Raw genomic sequence first — 22,423 nt, 5'->3', positions numbered from 1 at the left:
GGTGGATGGGTAGAACTCATGGAACCGCAGGTAAAGTCCCAATATATTTTAACAAAACTACATGGGGTTGCATCTGGAGTTCTTAGATAAATACTAGGTCTTGGCATGGCAAAGAAATGGCTGTGAGAGTTGTGCATAAGGTGAGGGATACCTGGTAAGGGCACGAGGTGGCCTTTTATATAGCATCTGGGCTGGGTCATTTATCGCGGTGAGGGGCAACTAGTTTGTTGGTTCTGCTCTATGGGGTCGGGGTCAATGCCACAGATACACACATCTCACAAAAGTGATGTATAACTGTGGGTGTCATCGGGGGTGGTTTTTGGTAGCTATGCCCGGAATTAAAAATGCAACTGTACACCAACATACTTATGCATGGCTATTACTTAAAATAGGGGCGCACAAGCAGACATCGTTTAATTATGGCGATACAAGATCACACAATTACAGGGCGTGGACATACTAAGACTCGGTACTACTCGAGTGACTTAGTCTACCTCGTTAATATCTAAGCGGGCGTGCCTTGTGGACGTCGAGGCTTCTCCACGGGTTTCACTGTCGGGGTTAGCTGGATGGAGTTGAGGAGTTGTAGGGTCGAGGTAGCGATGATGACCATCACGGGGGTTGTTGGCCACAATCCCGTTGGAGCGTGTTCCCAAAAGGCGACGAAGCACTTCTGGGGACACCAAAGCATTTTGGTCGATGGCTGGGGCAGACCTCAAGGACTTGATCGGTTGTCTGAACAGCACGACTGGGTTGTCAGCGTCGGGCTCATCCCCTCCTCTTGCTGGGGCTCGGCAAACCAGTTCTCCATGAGCTGCGATCAGATCAAGGGTGATTTGATCGAACAGTTCCTCTAGTGCACTTACATAGTGCACCAGATGCAACAATGCAGGATCTGTTTCGTGATCTCCGTTGGCAACCTGGGGTGGCCTACCATACCCGTCACGGCTGGGGTAGTAGTAGAACGAGCGATAGTTAACTCTGGGCGACAAGTGCCGGAGTTGAACTATATCCTCTCGAGCAGCTAGTTGGATAGCTTGTGGCTCAAAGGAAGTTGTCCTTCCAGTGAACCTGTAGGGGTGTTCTAGCGATAGACCCCTACCATAGACGTGCACAGTGGCCCATAATTGACGGCTCTCACCGCTCATGGGCCCTTGGTACACAACATACTCTGGGGGCTCTTCTAATGCAACGGCACGGCGGGTGAGGTTTGCTAGCACGGTCACAAAACCTCTAAGGTTGGTTGCTGTGGTCTCATTGTGCACAATGGGGCCAGGCATTATTGCTTGGTTTGGGGAAGAGGCTATGATGTGCTGGGTTGAGGCAAGCGTGCCCTTTTTATAGAAAAATGGGACGGAGTCTTCCTTCGCACGCTTGCGAAAGAGACTATTTAGGTGTCGGTCACTGGCGCATGATCGACAGGCTAGGCTGATAGGTTGGGCACCGATTGCCAAAAGGTGTCCGGGTCACTGTGTGGCTATCTTACATGAGAAGCTTGGCTGGGGCTAGGTTAAGGTTTGGTGGATTGGTTAATATAGGTTTATTGACCTGGCCAAGATAGGATTAGCCAATGGTCAGCCTGGCTCTGATACCAAGGTTGTCGCGACCGGATTTTCAGGATATATTTCCCAGAAAATGGTCCTTGTGCCCACCAGCCCCAGGATTACTGTTAGCTGATGAGGCACCAACTTGATACAGAAATTCCAAGCAAAATACAAAATATGTAGTACAAGACCATTCTGGCCTATGAGTACAACACAAGGTTTCTAATGGCTGATGGCGGAAGCGGTTTGTGGTTCATCAGTGTCTATGGGACTCCATTTCCCACAGGAACAACTGACATGGATAACTCCTATCTTCGCGAGGCTGCTATCACCATTGCGTAGGTTCCGGGGCTGTCATCGCAACGCTCCTCTCCATGCAAGAAATCTGGACAAGACAATAGCCAAGGACAAGCCAGTGAGTACTTTGAATGTACTCGCAAACATTATGATCTCAGGTATAATATAACAAATGAAAGTCATGCTCTGAAATATTCCATGATCACAACGACAGTCACTAAGTAAAAATCCATGATGCACGCAAGCAGGTTATTCATGTCAAACATGAATATGCAATCAGAGAGTAGAATTAGGATGCATCGATCGGGTGTCTGAAGCGACGCCTCGAAAGGATAATAATGTAAAGCATGCCTCAGTCGGGCGTCTGAGCGACACCACATAAAGGGCTTACAAATAAAATAAATAACAAGCATACCACAGTCGGGTGTCTATGCGACACCACATAAAGGGCTTATAAGTAATTTAAATAACAAGCATGCCACAGTCAGGCGTCTGAGCGACACCACATAAAGGGCTTATAAGTAATTTAAATAGCAAGCATGCCATAGTCGGGCGTCTGAGCGACACCACATAAAGGGCTTATAAAAAATTAAATAGCAAGCATGCCACAATCGGGCGTCTGAGCGACACCACATAAAGGGCTTATAAGTAATTTAAATAGCAAGCATGCCACAGTCGGGCGTCTGAGCAACACCACATAAAGGGCTTATAAATAATTAAATAGAAAGCATGCCACAGTCGGGCGTCTGAGCGACACCACATAAAGGGCTTATAAGAGAATAATCACAGTGAATATCCAGGAGGTAGAACCGTCCCAGGGATACTCAATAATTCAAATAATACCAATGGTTAGGCTATAGTAATAATAATCATAATCATCATATGTCCCAAGTCATGATCAATGTCCTGGTTTAGCAATTTTTCCTCCGAAGACCGACACTTGACCCATCCTAGACTGTAGTCCTTAACTATGGAGACGGCTATTTGATTAGATATAACCTCTGCAGAGGGTGTACTCTTTATCCACGAGTAACGGATTCCTTTAGTCCATCGGGGCTAATTCCGTCTACGGTCTTTTAATTGAAAACACACCTGACCGCACACAGCAGCCTAACTTACCGGTGTCTGGAATCACCCACGACACCCGTTGAGCGAAACTCTAAGTGGGGAGGCTATAACCTCGACTAGCATGGGATCACAAAATTTATAACGCGCGCAAACTAGGGGAGCTACCCCCTCGGCTCCAACCGGAAACACCCATGCCCCCGGACCAGGTGGCATGTCTACCGGATGCAGCTGGTATCTTCCACCATGGCCTCTCTGTACGGTGTGTGCTAGGAAGGGGTTGGCAACTTACTGAACTGTACCCTACCTATGGCAGGGACAAGTGGTAGTACGAAACAAGTATGAGGGTTACTGGAACAAGACTCGATCTACGGTCGACTCAGGATATTAAGGCATTCCCTGCAGGATTAGTATAACAAATATATTTCACATCAACAAACAGAATCACCACTCATCATACCTCACCATGCCTTACCGGACATAATCGTCTCAATGAATTATTAGAGACAAGTTCATGTCTACCCAAGACAGAGACTTTCCCGGATTCCTCCCGATAGGCATGAAAGGCATACGAGGGTGATTACTATCAGAAGCATATCAAATTCCAACAGCAAGGAATCATTAGTATCCACTCATGAATATGATCATAACACCACATAAAATACCGAACCCTTCATGTCAAGGTGGTGTCTTATTAGCATCGAACAACACACAATAAATCTTTTGCCGGGGTTCAGAATGCTTGCCTTCAAGAGTATGCAAGTGGGGGTGCACTTTTTGAAAGTTGCTTCCTTCTTAAAAATCCTATTTTAAGAAAATTTAAATTAACACATAGTTTCAAAACAGTACAAAAAAGTTGTTTGGAAAATTTTCAAATAAATATGGAAATAAACTAGATGAAATTTGGGAAACAAAAAAAAGAATCAGGCCAAATGGAGTTATATTTAAAAGTTATAGCTAGTCAAAGTTTCAGTCAAAATATGTTTTTAAATTAAACAGAAAAAGAAAAATGGTTCGAATAAGAATACGCTTTCGAGACAGAGAAGACGTACTCCTGTGTTTTACGTTTCCACATAAAACACGTCGGCAGAGCTGGGGTCACTGGCAGGTGGGGCCGTCGGGTCCACTGGCCGAGCGGTGGTGGGGCTCCGGCGATTGCCACCGACGAACGGCGGTTCCCCGCGGGATTCTGAGGGCGGGGATGGATCTGCTGGTCTAGGGCGGTCCTCCCAATGGTCGATAGGCTGGTGGGGGTGGAGGGGGTTGCCGGCGGCGAGCTCCGTGGCGGACGGTGGTTTCGGGTGGATCGAGGTCTCGAGCTATGGTGGCTCCCGGTCGGGCTAGAGAGGTGGGGCGGCTCCGCACGGTTGAGGGTAGTCGGACGATGGTGCTGGAAGAACTGGGGAGGCCCTGCTCGCGACGTACGGCACCGGAGTGTGGCGGCGGCCGAACTGGCCGGAGACGAGGCAGACGGCCTCCCTCCGTTGATTGCTGGCTATGAGAGCACTAGGGAGATGGCCTGAGGTCGCCTGAGGGTCTGGATGAGCTCGGGGGCTCCTTTTATAGGTGGACGAGGTCGGTTCCCGTGGCTGCGGATAAGAACGTCGGTGAACCACCGTTCTGTTGCTGGCAGGGCGACATGGCGGCAACGGGCACTAGCAGACGGGCTCATGGATGAGCTCGAGCTATTCCAAAGGGCAGCTGGCGGGCGGCTGTGGCTTGGGCGGTGCTGCCATGGCAGGGGCGTGTTGCGGACGCCAGCATGCCGCCAAGAGGGCTCTGACGGCGGTGATGTAGGGCGCCAGGGGCGGCTTGGAGGGTTCTGACGAGCGGACGAGAATGGGGCGCGGCCCTGCAGGCGAGCAAAGGCCAGGGGCAAGACGCGGCGGCTCGGTTGCGCGCGTGTGCAAAACGTGCACTCTGGGCGCGCCCAAAGCATGCACGCTACATGCTCGACAGAAAGCCACGGTGGCCTAGAGGGCTTGGGTGAGGCTAGCAATTAACATGTCTAGGTTAGAGGTGGCTAGGAGATTAGTGGACATGGTTGTTACGTCAAGGGATCATGTTCACAACGCAAACTAAAAACTAAGCCAAAACTGGCCATGCCCACAAGGTGCTCGACTGAATGCCATGGGCTTCTAGGCATCTCTTCTGGTGGCCCAAATCTCCAGGTTGGGATCTCTTTAGGTGCAAGTGATGATGGCAAGGCTATTTGGGCAAAACTAGAAACTTGTTAGTGCAAGTTTTGCAAATCTTCAGTTCTGGACAGAGAGTGAAGGGCATTATTGCATGGACCAAAAATACTCCAATGGGTCCAATCTCTTGGACTTAAGGGTTTGGTAGGCTGGTCTATAAGCAGGAGAAAAATCAAGGGTAATATGGCAAGATAAAACATGGTTGCAATACAAAACACCAAACTGGACCAGAATGAAGATGAGGATGGTTTGCTCAAATTTTTCAAAGAACACCAATGGGTTTTTGCATAAAGTTGAATTATACACTACTACTAACATCCCCCAATTTTGGTGGAATTTTTAAAGAAATATTTAAATAGGTTCTAGTGCAAATGGAACTCTAAAACTTATGAAAAAAATCATTTTTAAAGAAATAAAGCTCAGGAAAAATAATTGTAGAAATAATTCCACTGATAAAAAGAAATGGTCTTGGGAAGATATACAAGTCCAACAATATTTTTGAAAGGTTTCCACCTAGAAGGAAAAAAACTAAAAAATTCAGAGGGACAGAGTGATATGAAATTAAAAGATAAAACTAGAAAATAAAAAAATTCCTGGCAAAATTTTAATTAATAAATCAAGGTCAAAATTTTGGGGTGTTACAATCCCGGTGACCAGCCATTTTCTCGTGAGTGAGGAGCGGAGTCCACTCCTCTTGGGAATAACCCGCCTAGCATGGAAGATACAGACAACCCTAGTTGACACATGATCTATTCAAGGATACAAAACAGAATTTCATTTGAAGGTTTAGAGTTTGGCACATACAAATTTACTTGGAACGGCAGGTAGATACCGCATATAGGAAGGTATGGTGGACTCATATGGAATAACTTTTGGGGTTTATGGAATTGGATTCACAAGCAGTATTCCCACTTAGTACAAGTGAAGGCTAGAAAGAGACTGGGAAGCGACCAGCTAGAGAGCGACAACAGTCATGAACATGCATTAAAATTAATCAACACTGAATGCAAGCATGAGTAGGATATAATTCACCATGAACATAAATATCGTGGATGCTATGTTGATTTTGTTTCAACTACATGCGTGAACATGTGCCAAGTCAAGCCACTCGAATCGTTCGAAGGAGGATACCACCTATCATACCACATCACGACCATTTTAATAACATGTTGGCACGCAAGGTAAACCATTATAAACTCATAGCATATTAAGCATGGCATGAGCAACTATAATCTCTAATTGTCATTGCAAACATGTTTCATACATAATAGTCTGAATCAGGAACGATGAACTAATCATATTTACAAAAACAAGAGAGGTTGAGTTCATACCAGCTTCTCTCATCTCAATCGGTCCATCATATATCGTCATTATTGCCTTTCACTTGCACAACCGAATAGTGTGGATAATAATAATAATAGTGCACGTGCATTGGACTAAGCTGGAATCTGCAAGCATTCAATTCAAGGGAGAAGACAAGGTAATATGGGCTCTTTGTTAGATCAATAATAATGCATATGAGACCCACTCAACATTTTCATCATGGTCTTCTCCTCTTGCCCCCCCCCCCCAAAGAAAAAGAAAAGAAACAAAACTATTTACACGGGAATGCTCCCAATCAAGCAACATAAGAACGAGAAATCTTTTTTGGGTTTTCTTTTTAATTACTACTACTACAGGCATGGAAAGTAAACTAGCTAAAAGCTACAACTAATTTTTTGTTTTTCTTAAGGTTTTTCAAACACACAAGAAGAATGCTTAAAAAGAAAATAAACTAACATGGATATTACAATGAAAAAGTATGAGCACCGACAACTGGCATGAGTATGTGAACATGAATGTAATGTTGGTGAGAAATACGTACTCCCTCAAGCTTAGGCTTTTGGCCTAAGTTGGTCTATGCCCACGGATCAAAGTTGTTATTATGGATAAAAACATCATAAATAACAGTAAGAAAACATGAGGCAAAATGGACGTATCACTATGCAGAGTGTTTCCGCAGTAACAAGACAACCCTTAGCTGACGTCTCGGTGCCCGGAGGCGGTTGTGTTAGCGGAAACAACGCAATCAGATATGCGGGCTTTATAACTTTCACTTAGTCATAGGATCTTCAAGTTAGGAGGCTAGTTACTAGCCCTAGGTTAGTGTTCAGCGTCAGCCGAGGTCAAGCCGTTAACACTTCGGCCAATGTTATGAACGGCCCGTCATTTATCACGGGTGACCTCCATCGATCTTATAGTTTAACACAATCATCGGATCGCTGACCAGTTTACTCTTATTGTGACAGTCAGTTTTCGGCTTTCTCCACTGAGGCGCTTAACCGTGCGAGCTAGAAGCACAATCGCAGTGGTTCTCCCTTTCCACACCGAGCCAAACAAGCAAAACATAGGAGGCAAGCACAGGAGCCGGGAAATCCAACTGTTGACTGAAGACACAATTCAAAACGGATGCATATAAAGAAATGTCTGCGGACGTTTTGCCAAGTACTCCATGGGGTACCTTGGTTTTGGTGGGTTCGGCTATAGTCTCAGCCTCCCGTTAATATTGCCAATGCTTGAAATGCGTTTGGCATTGCACTTCTTAGGAACTAGTCCCGATATGGCGTGCATTTTGTCAACACCGAGGTGTAGTTCGTCGAGAAAGATATCAAGCTGTGGGTCAGAAAAGATTTCCCGAGTTGAATTAGAATGCAGGGCACCTCGGTCATGAGGATGTCCCGCTTCCTGAAAGAAAAACATACAAATAGCTAAAAAAGTAACATAAGCTCAAAAAGCCAAAGAACTTATGTAAAAGCTTGACGTCTGAACTAATCAAGTCATTTGGTGCCAATCCGAAAATTGGTCTTAAAATTTTTGTGCTTCTGTCGTGCATTAATATGACACATCCGATCTCAAGACTTCAATCGGGCCAGCCTACGGCTGCAACCTCCTATCCCGAAGGCAGAGTACTTCTCATTAGGCCATTTTAGTGAACTAAAAGATCTTTGAGAGAGAAACTAGGATCGCCGGCTATTGACCACACACTCGCATCGAAAAAGGAGTGATAGAAAAAGACTTGCAACGACTAAGAAGAAATAATTTATCATAAAACGGCTCATCTAAATTTAAGAGCCCCTAGTTAACTTGGGTAGAGAAATGTTTTTAAGAAATAACATTTTTAACAAACTAAGTTTTTTGTTTAACACAAATATAATGCTTGGTCAAACCGAACAAAAATTAAACATTAAAAAAATTGAGCATGAAAGCGACTTAGCTAGTTAATGTCCTCGGTGTAGATGATGCGGTCCGAGCTTACGGCGGGATGAGGTCCCAACCCCCAAGCCGGTCCCGAGGTGACGGAGTGAAGAGCTATGCACTCCAAAGTGGAGATATAGCACGACCAATGCAGGCTGGCAATGTGACGCCGAAGTCCCCGGTGTGGGTTAATGAAGTGATGACGAAGCCCCCGGTCCAGCCGAGGTGACGTGGTACGTTGGTATGCTGAGGTGACAACACTGCCTGACCCGGATCATTTACTTGTGCACAGAAAATAGTGCAAGCCGGAGATAATAGTAATAATAATAAATTAAAAAAATTTGTTGCATAATTAATAATTTATGCAAAGTGGGTAATAAAAGAAATATGGCCCGTGTGCCGAACACCCGATGAGGTAGAGCTCTTTCAGCGATGCCGAAGTCCTCGAGGCAACAGAACATGTCGGTATGGCAATTCGACCCACAAGGTGATCACGTGGGCTGATTTATGCCGATTGGGATGACGACGTCGGCTTGCCGAAGAGACCGCGTGACGCAGTCGAAGTCGATTACCTACACATATAAAATAGAGCAGTCCAAAAAATAATAATACAAATACATATAAAAAATCCTCGCATAATTAATTTACGCAAAATATTTTTTTAAAGAGATGTGGCATGGCGTCGAAGCCAATGTTGATGCGGGGCATCGGTGTGACAAAGCCTGAATCTGCAGGGGGATCCGAGTCCCTGATGAGGCGTTCACCGAACTGCGGATGGGAAACTGACCGAACCATCACGCAACCATCGTTAATGTGGCAACCATTTGATAGTCCTGTGTACAGAAGATGGAACAAACCAGAGTAATAATTTCTCAGGAAAAATAAACCCAAGCAAGCAAAAATTACTAGGATTAATAGCTCCTGGTTTATTTGTTGTAGCAATACGAAGAGACACATGTGGGTGCTCATGGATTTGCATCTAGGAATAGTACTAGTACCAGTGCGCTAGCTCCACAGTGTCCTCGGGCTGAGCATCGCCGGTCGGACTGCATTTTCTTTTTCCTTGGGTTTTGCCCATGTATAGCAAATCTAGTTGGCTGCCTGAATTTGCACCTCATCTAGAACCCTTCGGCTAGGACGATGACATCAGCTTGAGGAGTCGACGGCATGGCGTGACCATTGTTAATGCCAGGATGACGGATCATTGAGATATGTCGGCCGCAGTAGTCTACATACAGAAAAGAAAGCACACCAGCAAAAAGGATATACTCTGGACAAATAATCCGTACAGAGTAATTAACTGGAACCATGGCACCTGATGATTCATCTGCTAACAGGTATAGCGGATTTGGAGCCGACAGCATCACGTAAGCACACATCAAGTCAAACCGGACTAGAACACGCGAAATGTACACGTAGAGACAACTACCCAAAAGTGTAGCCTCCCTCCAAGCATATAATTTAATATGGTAAATAACAAAGTAGAGGAAGGAAAGATGGAATCTTCCCTGTACGCCTCCGCCGGTCAGAATCCATGTCGGCCAACCCACCTTTATGTAGCAAATCCTCCAAAACTAGGCTGTTGCGTGCTTCTTCTAACCCACCATGGCCGTGCAGGTGTAGTTCGTCATCATCGGTTAGGTCTGCTAGTAGTAGCTCCATAATAGCTCGGATCTATCGTACCGTGGATTGTTGGGCATGACCGCTAGAAGTTTTTTTGATTTTGATCTAGCACTGCGAACAAATAGTACGAGGCGACAACAATAATCTATAGAAAAGATAATTTACATAGAACAGATCTGACTGAAAGTATATCACCTGATCATCCCATCGGTCCATGGCTATCACCCAATAGGCTCTCAATGAAAGCACCAATGTCGGTGTCAAATATGGCATATCTCGTAGTAGGGGTCCTAAGCTAGGCGTCTTGGAACGATGGTAACATGGACACAAGATTTTACCCAGGTTCGGGCTCTCTCGAAGAGATAATACCATACGTCCTGATTTTGATTGTATTCATATAGGGTGTAGTACAGAGTACATGTATCTACCACGCGATTGATCTAATGAATATGGGATTATCTATTGACTAGCCTAGCCTCGGTTTATATAACACACCGGAGGCCTAGGGTTTAGGAGAGTCCTTGTCATGGTCGCCAAGTCCTTGTGGAATCTCCCTTGTATGCGGCATGGGTTGCCCGAACTGGCCTAATAGTGAACCGCCATGGGGGTCCTCGGCCTGACCCACTGGTCGGGAGAGGACGTGGTGAGTACCCCCTTGTCCAGGACACCGTCAACTATACCACCCCACTCCGAAAAATAGGTAACTCTACTATCAACACCACAAATGTCATTGTAGTTGCATCAAACACATAAAATGGCCAGAATGCAAGTCTTGCTCATCCTCCTACCAGCACAACTATGGAAGCTGAATGGAAGGTCACCGTTCACCAGATGCAGTTGTTGCAACACTGCGACAGGGCATTACCCTTATTGGTGTTGACGTTCATCATAGACTATTCAATCATCTTCTCTAACAGATGTGAAATAAATCATGACCACATGTGTTACCATCTGCACGCACACATTAACTGTTTTAAGACTTGCCAATTAGGTTGTTGCAAGAAATTGGCAAATGGTGGTAAGTGTAGGAGGGTTTTTTTCCTAGAAAAGGAGGATCACCCTTGGACTCCAATGCACATAGCTCAAGAGTATGAGGGCTGATGATCGCCGTCACAGTTGGCCAACCAAGGAGAACAACTAAAGGCTAGTCAGACTCTCAAGAAGCGAGCCATGATGGCGGGGATAGGATATCGACTTCCCAAGCATTACAATGGGTGACTACCGTCAAGTCTCACGGGATCCCACGTAACCATTGATTTGAATAGCACAAATTTCACTACATGTAAACATTACTTAAATGCTTAAATTTCACTGACACAGCGAAGTGTGCCTACGTGAGTAATGTGTGTCAGCTCCACTTCTTCATAAGCAAGCAAAGGAGAAGACTCCTACACACACATCCGAAATGCACCACACACATAGCATCGCATCATATTAAAGCACGAGCGCACATCAAAATATTGCTAATTTTCTTTTGTTCCATCTGTCTGAAGTTTGTAACAAACCCATCATTAGCTATAAATAGTAATAACAATGTAAGTTCACTTGCTTGACTAGATAAACACTGACATTTGGGTTGTTCTGGGTTTTAGGTATTACTAATAAATTGCTATACCACCCCCCTTCAAAAAGAAAAGGTAACTACTAAATTTTCGTTGTAGTTGCATCAAACACACAAAATGGCCAGAATTCAGTTCCTCCTCATCCTCCTACCAACACAACAATGGAAGCAAAATGGCGTGTCACCATTCTCTAGAAACAGCTGTCGCAATGCCGCAATAGGGCACCACCCTTCTTGGTGTTGACATTCTCCTTGGACTATTCCATCATCTTCAACGTCGGGTGTAAAAAAATCACGACCACATGGTGTTACCATAAACACACACCCGTTTACTATTTTAAGACTTGGCTATTGGGTTGTTGCAAGCAATTAGCAAATGACGGTAATTGCATGAGGGTTTTTTTCTTACAAAAGGAGGATCACTCCTAGCCTCCGATGCACTATGTGACTAAACTCAACTCGTGTGTCATCTCCACTTCTTCAGAAGATAACAAAGGCAAAGACTCCAACATAAACCGGAAATGGACCACACACATAGCATCACATCATATTAAAGCACGAGTACACAAGACGCAGAGTATCTAGTCCCGACCTCATATGCTCTCTAATGAACAGTAAAATCAAAAAAGAAAAATATATGAATTATTCCAGGTTCAAACTTTGACAAATGTTTTCATGATTGCAAATTTCATCCTGAAATAACATTCGTGAAAGGCATGCCAAAAAATTGAATGTTATTTCGGGATGAAGTTTACAAGCACTGAGAACATTTGTCAAAGTTTACACCCAAAAAAATTCAGAGTTTATTGACATATTTTCATTTTGTTTAATTTAACATTCATCCTGAGCTCAATTAAGCTCAGAAGTAGAAGGGGACTTTCGGAGTTCACAACAACATATTGCTATTTTTTCCATTTGTTTGAAGTTTTTCTCACAAACCCATCATCACCTACAAACAGTAACAACAACACAAGTTCACTTGCTTGACTAGATAAACGCTGATATTTGGGTCTTTATGGATTTTAGGTACCACTAGTAAATTAATATATCATCCCTCTTTGCAAAGAAAACGTAACTGCTATCATCACCACCATTGTCGTTGTAGTTGCATCAAACACACAAGACAACCAGATTCAAGGCTATGGAAGTTGAATGGTGGGTCACCGTTCACCAGATGCAACTACCGCAGCAGGGCATCACCCTTCTTGGCATTGATGTTCTCCTTTGACTGTTCCATCTTCTTCACCATCTGTAAAAATATCTCGGCCATAGGGTATTACCATCAACACACACATTAACTGTTTTCAGACTTGGCAATTAGGTTCTTGCAAGCAATTCGCAAATGTTGGTAAGTGTAGGAGGATTTTTCTGAGAAAAAGAGGATCACCGTTGGCCTCCGATGCATAGCCGTAAGAGTATGAAGGTTGATGATCGACATCATGGTTGGCCAACCGGGAAGCGCAACTCAAGGCTATCCGGACCCTCAAGCAGTGAGCCACGATGGAGGGGAAAGGGAATCGACTACCCAAGCGTTGCGAACAGGGACCATCGTCAAGTCTCATGGGATCCCATGTGACCACTTATTTGAATAGCTCAAATTTCACTGGATTTAAAAACTATTTGAATGGCTCAAATTTCACCGATGTGAAAAAGTGTTCGTACGTTACTAAACTCAACTCGTGTGTCATCTCCAAATCTTCAAAAAAGAACAAAGGCGATGACCCCATCAGAAATGGACCACGCACATTGCATCGCATCATATTAAAGTGCTAGTACACATAAACATATTGCTAACTTTCTTTTATTCCATTTTCCTGAAGTTTCTGACAAACCTATATACCTATAAACAGTAACAACAACATAAGTTCACTTGCTTGACCAGAAAAACACTGGCATTTGGGTCCTTATGGGTTTTAGGTACCACTAGTAAATTACGATACCACCCCGCTCTAGAAAGGAAAGGTAACCATTATTCATTCTCATCCTCCTGCCAGCACGACTATGGAAGCTGAATGGTGGGTCACCTATCCCCAGATGCAGCTACTGCAGCGCCGCGACAGGGCGCCACCCTTCTTGGCGTTCACATTTTCCTTGGACTGCTCCACCATCTTCTCCACTAGCTGTAAGAAATAAAAGATCACAGCCACAAGGTGTTTTCATCAGCACACACACATTGACTGTTTGAAGACCTTGCATTTAGATTGTCACAAGCAATTGGCAAGTGATGGCGAGTGTAGGAGGATTGCCACATGATGGTGGGAAAATGTACATACAATTTGTTTCTTGGTCAGCAAAATCGTCTTCTGCAACAAAACGGTGAAACATTTTAGTAACGGTAAGAACTGAAAAGACTAAGAAAACTGAATTTTCTCATGGTTTCATTGGTAAGCAAATTCGTACCTCCTTAGCTTTCAGACGAGAGTTCTCCTCCTTGAGGTGGTTTAGTTCGGCTTCAAGCTCCTTGGTATAAACCTGTCCGGTTAAGAAAGACAGAGAGTGTAAGTGTCACCAACCTTGTTACCAGTTACCACCATTGCAGAAATGGCATTGCATAAAGCCAACAATTTTGGCAGCCAAGTAAGTACCTGCTTCCTGCCATGCGATTGTGCGGCTGACTTACGGTTCTTGATCATGCGGTGGTGGCGGCGCTCGATGCTCCCCTCGCAGGACTGATCCTCCAGAGCGCCGCGCTTCCGCACGCCGCTGTTCTCCATCATCGTTCTGTCGCCCATATAGTTCATCATGTCAACCTCCGTCATGGTGCTCCTCCCGTCTGACGACCCTAGGCTCACGATACCCACCCCACCTTGAGGAGGTGGTGGTGGCGGCACCACGACCATCCCTGCATACCCGTTGGGGATGAACACCATGCCATCGCCCATCACCTGGAACATGCTGTTGGCCGGTGCAGGGTTCATCTGTCCATGGACCATGCCGACCGGCCCAGGCGCTTGGCCGCCAGTGCCAGATCCCCGGACCACGCCAACCTTGACAAGAAATTGTTCTAGCGTCATCTCTCCAAGCGTCCCCCGCTGTTCATTCGCCGCAACCCCACCACCATTCCCCGCCGGTGGTTCAATGGGAATCAATGGCGAGGGCCGCGCGAACTGAGGCTGGGAATGCACCGGGCGGGTCTCCCTATTGATCTCAGCCCACACCTCATCCACCATCTTCCGGCATAGCGGGGGAGGCAAGGAGAACGACTCCTATCGGGCTAGGTTGCTTCCTCCTGCATCTTCGCCACCTCGGCCTCCATCAGCACCCACCACCGAAGCCACCTCCATGCCCACCAAGACACCACCGGTCGCCTCTTGGAACTCCTTGGCATTCCATATGTTGATCATGAACTCGTCCATGTTCATGGACCCAAAGTTGTGCCCTGCCACGCACATAGAGTATTGCAGCTCGTCCAACGTTGGCGCGAAGATGGAAGACTGCCGTGCCGGTGCAACCATCTGCTCCTCACATTCGAGAACGCGCGGGTGCGAGGTGACTTCTTCCTCGGAGAAATTCACGTCCTTGCTCATGTCCGATGCCATCCTATCTCTCCTCGCCACGGTGGTCTCGCTCTACCTACTCTTGCTTGTGGGTTCTAGTGTGTGGTCCAGTCTTGTGCCGCTCCCCCTATTTATAGCATGCAGCATGCAAGAGATAAGCATCAATTAAAGCATTAGATAGCTATTAAATTCATGTCATTGATGAAAAAGGTGGGCTATAGATAGATAGATACATTAGTAGATAGTTCATCTCGTACTGGATAGATAGGGTACTGCCAAAGCGCCAAACGTGGCCACAAGTTAAGCCTGGTATATGAGACAAACTCGGGGGGTGTGCTGGTTCCATTCAATAGCTACCCGATGATGGTTGCCGCTGGGACGCCTCAGTACCAACGACTGAGCATTATGCATGTTAGCATGGGAGATAAGTATATGAGTAAACCGCGTGTGGCCGTTTGCCACTGCCTACTACTGCCAAGATCGCCGTTTCTAATTCGGGGGATGGATTAGTACAAGGAGTCTTACAGCACGATGCTCTTCAATTCATAGAGGTGACAAATGTGGTGTCATCAAAAATGGAAAAAATAGATAGGTGACAAAAGGTAAAGTCATTCTACACGCAAAAAGAGTGAGACATGCATTTTTTGGAGAAAGTGAGACATGCATGTTAAATTGCATGTCTACCTTTTATTTTTTGGCCTGGAGCCCTGGATCATCTAGAGGGAATCTAGGCCTAGAATTTGTCGTGCACTAGTGGGCCTCTAAGGACCACAACTACACCAATATAGTTAAAACAATTGTGGCATATACTGATCTCATACCCTTTTTTGCGAGACATGTCATACCGACTCTTGTGTGTTCTACAAAAATGTCATACTAACTCTTGCGTGTTCCAGAAAAATGTCATATTGTCCCTTCAAGGAGTGGAAAATCAACAAAAAATTGGAGGATTAGAAAAACTGTAGGGGGTCAGCAAGGGGGGTTCAGATAGAAATAATGGCTAGACGATACCAGGATGCATTTCTGCCCGCCCTAGCACTTCCACCAACCACCGCACAAACATGCATAATCTCGTGTATCATGTTCCACTAAGTCTACTAATTCACAAACATACCTTTACAAGACCAGAACCTGAAGACTGGGCCACTTTGCTTCCCAAATCGACAATAATTTCATCATGCGGGGTCAGATCCTGCATCCTCCCACCCCACCCCTCCCCGACCAAACCCTAGCCCCCAAAATCCTTGTCGTGGCGAGCACACATATGAAATCAATGCATCATAATAACAAAAAATAAAGTGTGCTGGACCACCAAGGGTGGGAGGGGGTCCAGATAGAAATCATGGCTAGAGGATACCAAGATGCATGTCCACCTGCCCAAGCACTTCCCTGAACCATCGCACAAACATGCATCATCTTGTGTCTCTCATTCCCCTAACTCTACTAATTCACAAACACATGTTTACAAAACTAGAACATGAAGACCGAGCCACTCTGCTTCCCAATCGACAAGAATTTCATCATGCGGGGTCAGATCCCGCATCCCCTCACCCCACCCCTCCCCGACCAAACCCTAGCCCTCGAAATCCTTGTCGAGGCGCGAGCATACATATAAAATCGATGAATCATAATAACAAAAATTAAAGTGCGCCTCACCACCTGACAGAAATTGCACTTGTATTCTCCCTTAAAACCACTTATATCCCAGATCGGCTTCGCAGATTTCGCAAAAATCTGTCATTAATACAACGCACATCAAACACGTCAAAGATTAGGACAACGAGTTAAAGAGTGGGTGGATCTATGATTCCTACCTCGTATGAGAGCGAGAGCGGACAGATTCTGGCGGCGGCGAGCCAAACCGGCTAAAAACTCGAGGACGAGGAGATCTGGTGTGGGAAAGAGGAGAGAGAGTGCATGTGGTGTAAATGCAGCCCACGGCAAGCCTGGTTTTAATGGGGATAAGGGTGGTGGTTCCATAAAGTAGTGAAACTTTGGACCCTAGTCCACCCACACCCCTAGATCATCTCCTCCCTTCATTTTGTAACATATGGCTATCAATATGTCTCACCAAAAAGGATACAACACGGACGCTCAATGTCAGATCGCGCTATATTGCCAACATGTGTGGTCAATGCAACATCATTGCATTAGGCCAGGAGATTTGTGAGGGGATTGATTTTTTCTAAGAAAACCTATGCTTATTAGCCTCTAGCTAAATATTGTCTAGGAATTTTCTTGATGGTTGACGTGTTTGCACTATTTGAATTCACCTAGAGAGTCAAGGACCCTATGGCCAGATTCAAACCTTTGTTTGAAATTTGGGAGAAACAGAATCAACCCTACAAGGTTTAGGGAATAAATCAGAATCCAAATATAGGTTGAAAATTAAAATATTTATTTGGGCATAAGGCTATCCTAAATAAGACCTAGATGATATTCAAGCTCAAATAAATTTTCCTAAATGATTGAAGTGGATTGGTTGGAATCAATTCAAAAATCAAATGGGGATTTTTATGAAAAGGGGCTTGCATTTATTTAGCAAGAGAGTGAATCCCATATGTCCAAATAATAGGCTTGACTTTCTGCCAAATTTTCCATTGGATTTCAAACATTTTGGGTTTAAACCAAATTGAAATTGAAGATGGAAAATAAAGTGCAGAAAACGTATGCTCAAAACAGCCACATAAAATGTTGGCATAAATATTCATATTTGAAATCAGGGAAAGTTTTATTTGTTAAGAAAAATCAAATCAAATTCAAATGAAAAGGCAAAGACAAAATAAAAAAAATGGAAAAATAAAAATGCCCAGCCGAGCAAGCTAGCCATGCTAGCCCAGTTAAGCCAACCACAGCCCAACCCCGCACACACCCTCTCTCTCTCTCTCTATCTCTCTGAGTTGCTGACCAGTGGGTCCCACTAGTCAAGGTCACCCCCAACCTCCAACCGCCCACGCGTGCACACCGACCACGATCTCCACCTCGGGCGCATACCGTCATGCTAGCTCCTACCTCCATGTCCATTAAATAGCCCCAGACACTCTCACCACTTCCCCTCTGCATCCCCCTCACAACGCCACCAGGCTCCGCGCTGGTGAACCCCCGAGCTCCGCCACTGACCTAGAAACTCCAGCGTCTATTCCGGCGAGTACAGTCACCCCGATACCAACCACCGCCACCACTCGACTCCCCACACAACGGCACGCCCCCTGGACATCTTTCGCGGCGACATGAGCTTCCTCTATGCCCGACTTCGATGAAGCCCGAGCCTCGCCGATGTTGTGACCACAACTCTAGCGACACCGTGAGTGTCTTGCCCCACGACCTTCTCCATCGTGTTCCCCTTGATCACGCGCGTCGTCTAATCCGTTTGGTTCATCATTAGGCACTCAGTCTCGAGCACCGCTTCATCACCCGAAGTCCCGCCGACGCAACCGAACTTCAGTGAGCTCGCCCCGCGAGTCTCCGTCACCCTCGAGGCCAGCCGATGCCACCTTCGATCTCCCCGAGCAACGCCGAGCCTGTCTGTGCCCTCTGCTACCCAAGAAACCCCCCTGGAACTCCATATCTGACAACTCCCGAGCATAGCGCCCCCATGCGCGTGTTTTCTAGCGACTCTTCGGCGAGATTGTGGTGAACCACCGAAACCCTAACCACTAGATCTAATTTGGACTGTTAGATTTAGATCGCACGCACCATAGCAGTCCACTTAAACTGAATCAGTACCAGCATATAGGAAACTGCCATGCCACCCGCCTTATCCAAAACATTATCCACTCGAATTTCTCCTAAATTGAATTAAATGGTGTATTTTCAAAAAAACCTAGAACTTCAAACACTCACAACTTTTTATCTGTAAATCCAAATTGACAAATTCTTTTGCAATATCATCCTCAATAAATACACTTTCACGTAGTCCATTAATATTTAACCGTTGAATAGCTTAAATTCAAATTGAAACAACATGAATTCAAATTTCAATAGGGTGTAACTTGCAATTTATAAATCCAAATGACTTGATTATTTTTGTAGAATGAACCTAGTGAAATATAGTTTGAAGTTAGGCATTGTAGTTCAATTTTAAAATAATTTAATATTGACATTAAATATATTTTAGCAGAAGCTATACTTCAAACAATATTTGAACATAAAGAGCTTATTAGGACAATTAAGTTGTAACTAAGTTCAAAAACTTAAAATAAACTTTAGCAAATGTTTTGGGGTTATTATTGACTTTAGGGATTTTAATTAATTTGAACCAAATTCAAACTAGATTGTTTATAACTTTGAAGCCTTAGGATTAAATCTAATAGACTTTTGCAATACTAGTACAAATGCCTGTGCGTTACAACGGGCCAAAAAATAGCAAAATCTGCTTTCTGCGTGCCATTGCACAACATTTCTTATATGCAATTCTAACTATCTCTTTTCGGAGTTTGAAGTGTGGATGTGAAGAACCCACCTTAACATCCGTCATGTGATGAAAGAGTAGTTGTGCATGGAATAATTTGTCAATCGTCTTTTTACCTTTCAAGAGAACATGAATATTTAACTTTTAAAAAGTAATATTTTAAATTTTTTATCATTTTTATTAAAATGGGATTTTTTAAGATTCATATTTTAACACAAGACTTTTAAAAACAATTTTGATTTATTATTTTCAGAATATTTTTAAATGCAAACATTTCAAAAATGGGTACATTTTTTAGAAATATTGAATATAAAAATGGTGAACATATTTTAAAATGTTAATATTTTTTGAGATAAAAAACAATTAGAAACAGTCTTTCTCTTAAAAAAACTACACGCTCTGTGTCCGCACTAAAAAAAGAACGTTGGTATTTGGACCAAGTAGTATAGAGTTGAGGAAGTCATAGTCATATCCTTCCATGGCGCGTCCTTTCACTTATCAATATGACCGGGTGAAAGCGAAGTAGTGGATGTGTTCTAAGTAGGATATACAAACGGTGAAATTGTTATATACAATTCAAAAGTTTAATAACTAATCAAAAGGTTTTCTTAGAATTTGCAAAAGATAATGAATGCAAAGGGATCTATAGGATGTTGAATACTTTTAGAGATAATGTTTTATTTTCATTATTTGGGCTTGGCCCAAACAAAACACTTCATGCACACAAATAAAAATAAAAATAATACAATACACACGCTCTTTCCCTAAAATACATGCACACACGAACTCATCTCACTTCCTCTCTCTATGGTCTAGTCTCCCTATTGCTTGAAGTGCCAAGTGCTGCCGCCACCTGCTCGTTTCTCCTCGCCGTTCTCGGGATACAAAGCACTTTATGTCGCGTTCTTCCACCATGGCCATCAAACTATATTTTCTAGAACCAAACGGGCAACCGAACCGTTGCGGCTGTACCTGGTCGGACCGCCGGTTCATCAATTTGTTCGTGACAAAAAATCCAAGTTATTAAAAATAACCTTAGATCAAATAGTATACATAATATTCTTTTTGAACATCAGTTAATATTGGATGTAATATAAACATAATCAAGCATAATTTATATGTACCCCACAGATTCAAAAAATATGAATGGTCATTGCCAGCCAACCTTTTTGTATGTGAGAAAAATATGAATGGTTATTAAAATTATGAAGTGCACACACACGCAACTGATGTCATTTATTTTAATTGCTCCCTCCTCGGCCCATGCACATCCAGCGACAACATCGTTCTTTTAATTCCTTTCCTTAGTGCTCATATATATTTACCCTTTTTCTTTCCTTTCTACTACTCATACTGTAATCGAAATTTATATATCTTTCATTTCTTGCTTTATAAGAGCCGAATTTACTCCCTTTAATTTCTTCTCTTTCCTTGTGAGTGGAATAATTTATTTCCTTTCTGCTTAAATAGGAGTCGAATTTACTCCTTTTAATTCCTTCTCTTTCCTTTTGAGTGGAGTAGTATATAAGAGCCGACTTTACCCTTTTAATTCCGGGAAACTATCTAAAGCAACCGACTGATTGCACCCCGCACATCAGCCGCCTCGTTTGTTGGCCACGTGTCCCCATGCCTCGTGCCCTCGTCCACCCATATCCTATCCAGAAGCCCTCCATTCCTTGGCAAACCTCATCCTCTCCTCTGCTCCTTAGATCGATAGGCGCAGCTTCACATCCGCACCATCTCCAAGCTCGCCGGAAAGCATCCCCGCGTTGTGCTGCTTTTTCTCGCGCTCTTGCTCTCACATGCGTGTTTACGTTGATGCAGCGTTGCTGCTTGGCGGCTCCATGCAGCTGCAGGCCGACGAGTGACGCTGGTGCAGGCTGGTCGTCAGGGGGCGGGTGCTGCAAGTCGGCGTTGGCTACCGGTTGCCGGTTGCCGCACCGCAGCAAGGATAACGAGGGACGCTACTGCTGAAAGGGTCGCCGTGCTGCAAGCCGGTGCCGGCTGGCCATGGATCTCGCCGGGCGGCGGAGCTCTTGGTGCTGCAAACCGGCAACTAGAGCTCCGACCCCGCGCGTCTCGCCGGCCGCCAGGGGATGCTGCAATGTAACAAGCGGGCACCGCATCCTGCGTGATATGCTCGTGGTCCTGCAAACTGGCAGCCGGCTCTGCGACCCCGCACATCTCATCGGCGGCCGGGGATGCTGCAATGTAACGCGTGGTAGCGTCACCGGGGATCTTGCCCTGGACAGCGGTGATGTAGTGCAACTGCGACCTGCATATCTCGCCGGCGGCCGAAGTTGTTATGCAACACACGCGGTGATGCCCGCCGCCGGCGGAGCTGCAATGGAACTTGGGTGGTGCTGCGACCCACAGATTTGGCCGACGAGGAAGCTGCAATGCAATGTGTGTGGTGCCCTGACCTGCTGATCTCGTCGGCGACAAAAGCTTTGATGCAACGGGACGTTGTTGCGGGGGGAGATGACCCATTGATCTCACCGGCTATCGTCTGCTGCAAGGCAACGATGGCACGCGGCCGGTGCAGCAGGCGGCATCACGACACCGGGGCCCGGGGGAGGACGACGAGTGGGATGATGCTTCGGTGCCTTAAGGCACCTACCTTCGTGTCTATGACATGTGGGCCCAACAGGTGGCTGACCCAAAGGCAGGTTGTCTTTAAGGCACCGAAGCTGCGTCCTGACGAGTGATAGAGGGTGTTGGAGTCTTTACTCCTAATGGAGCAGTTGGTAGTTTCACTTTCAGGTTTATTTTCGTCCCACCTCTTATGATTTTTTTGGTACCTCGTCCCACCTCACACTGAGCCGCCACGAACTGAAAAAACTGCGTACCGAAGCCCCCACCCGCCCTCACGCATTCCAGGGCCTAACCTCCAATCGCATCCAAGACAATCCAGCGAAAAAAACCTACGAAAATTAACCAGCGAAAAAAACCTAATGGAGGAGTTGGTAGACCGGTGTGGTTTATTTTCAACACTT

General features: G+C 45.1%; 1 pseudogene; it reads right to left on the bottom strand.

Moving 5' to 3' along the window:
- Positions 1-15,156, bottom strand: part of LOC119272336 — a 75,012-nt pseudogene extending 59,856 nt beyond the window's left edge.
- Between the last annotated feature and the right edge of the window lie 7,267 nt (positions 15,157-22,423).

This window comes from Triticum dicoccoides, chromosome 3A (genome assembly GCF_002162155.2).
Source record: "Triticum dicoccoides isolate Atlit2015 ecotype Zavitan chromosome 3A, WEW_v2.0, whole genome shotgun sequence".
In the NCBI taxonomy this organism is placed as follows: domain Eukaryota; kingdom Viridiplantae; phylum Streptophyta; class Magnoliopsida; order Poales; family Poaceae; genus Triticum; species Triticum dicoccoides.
This window is presented reverse-complemented; position numbering and strand designations above follow the sequence as displayed.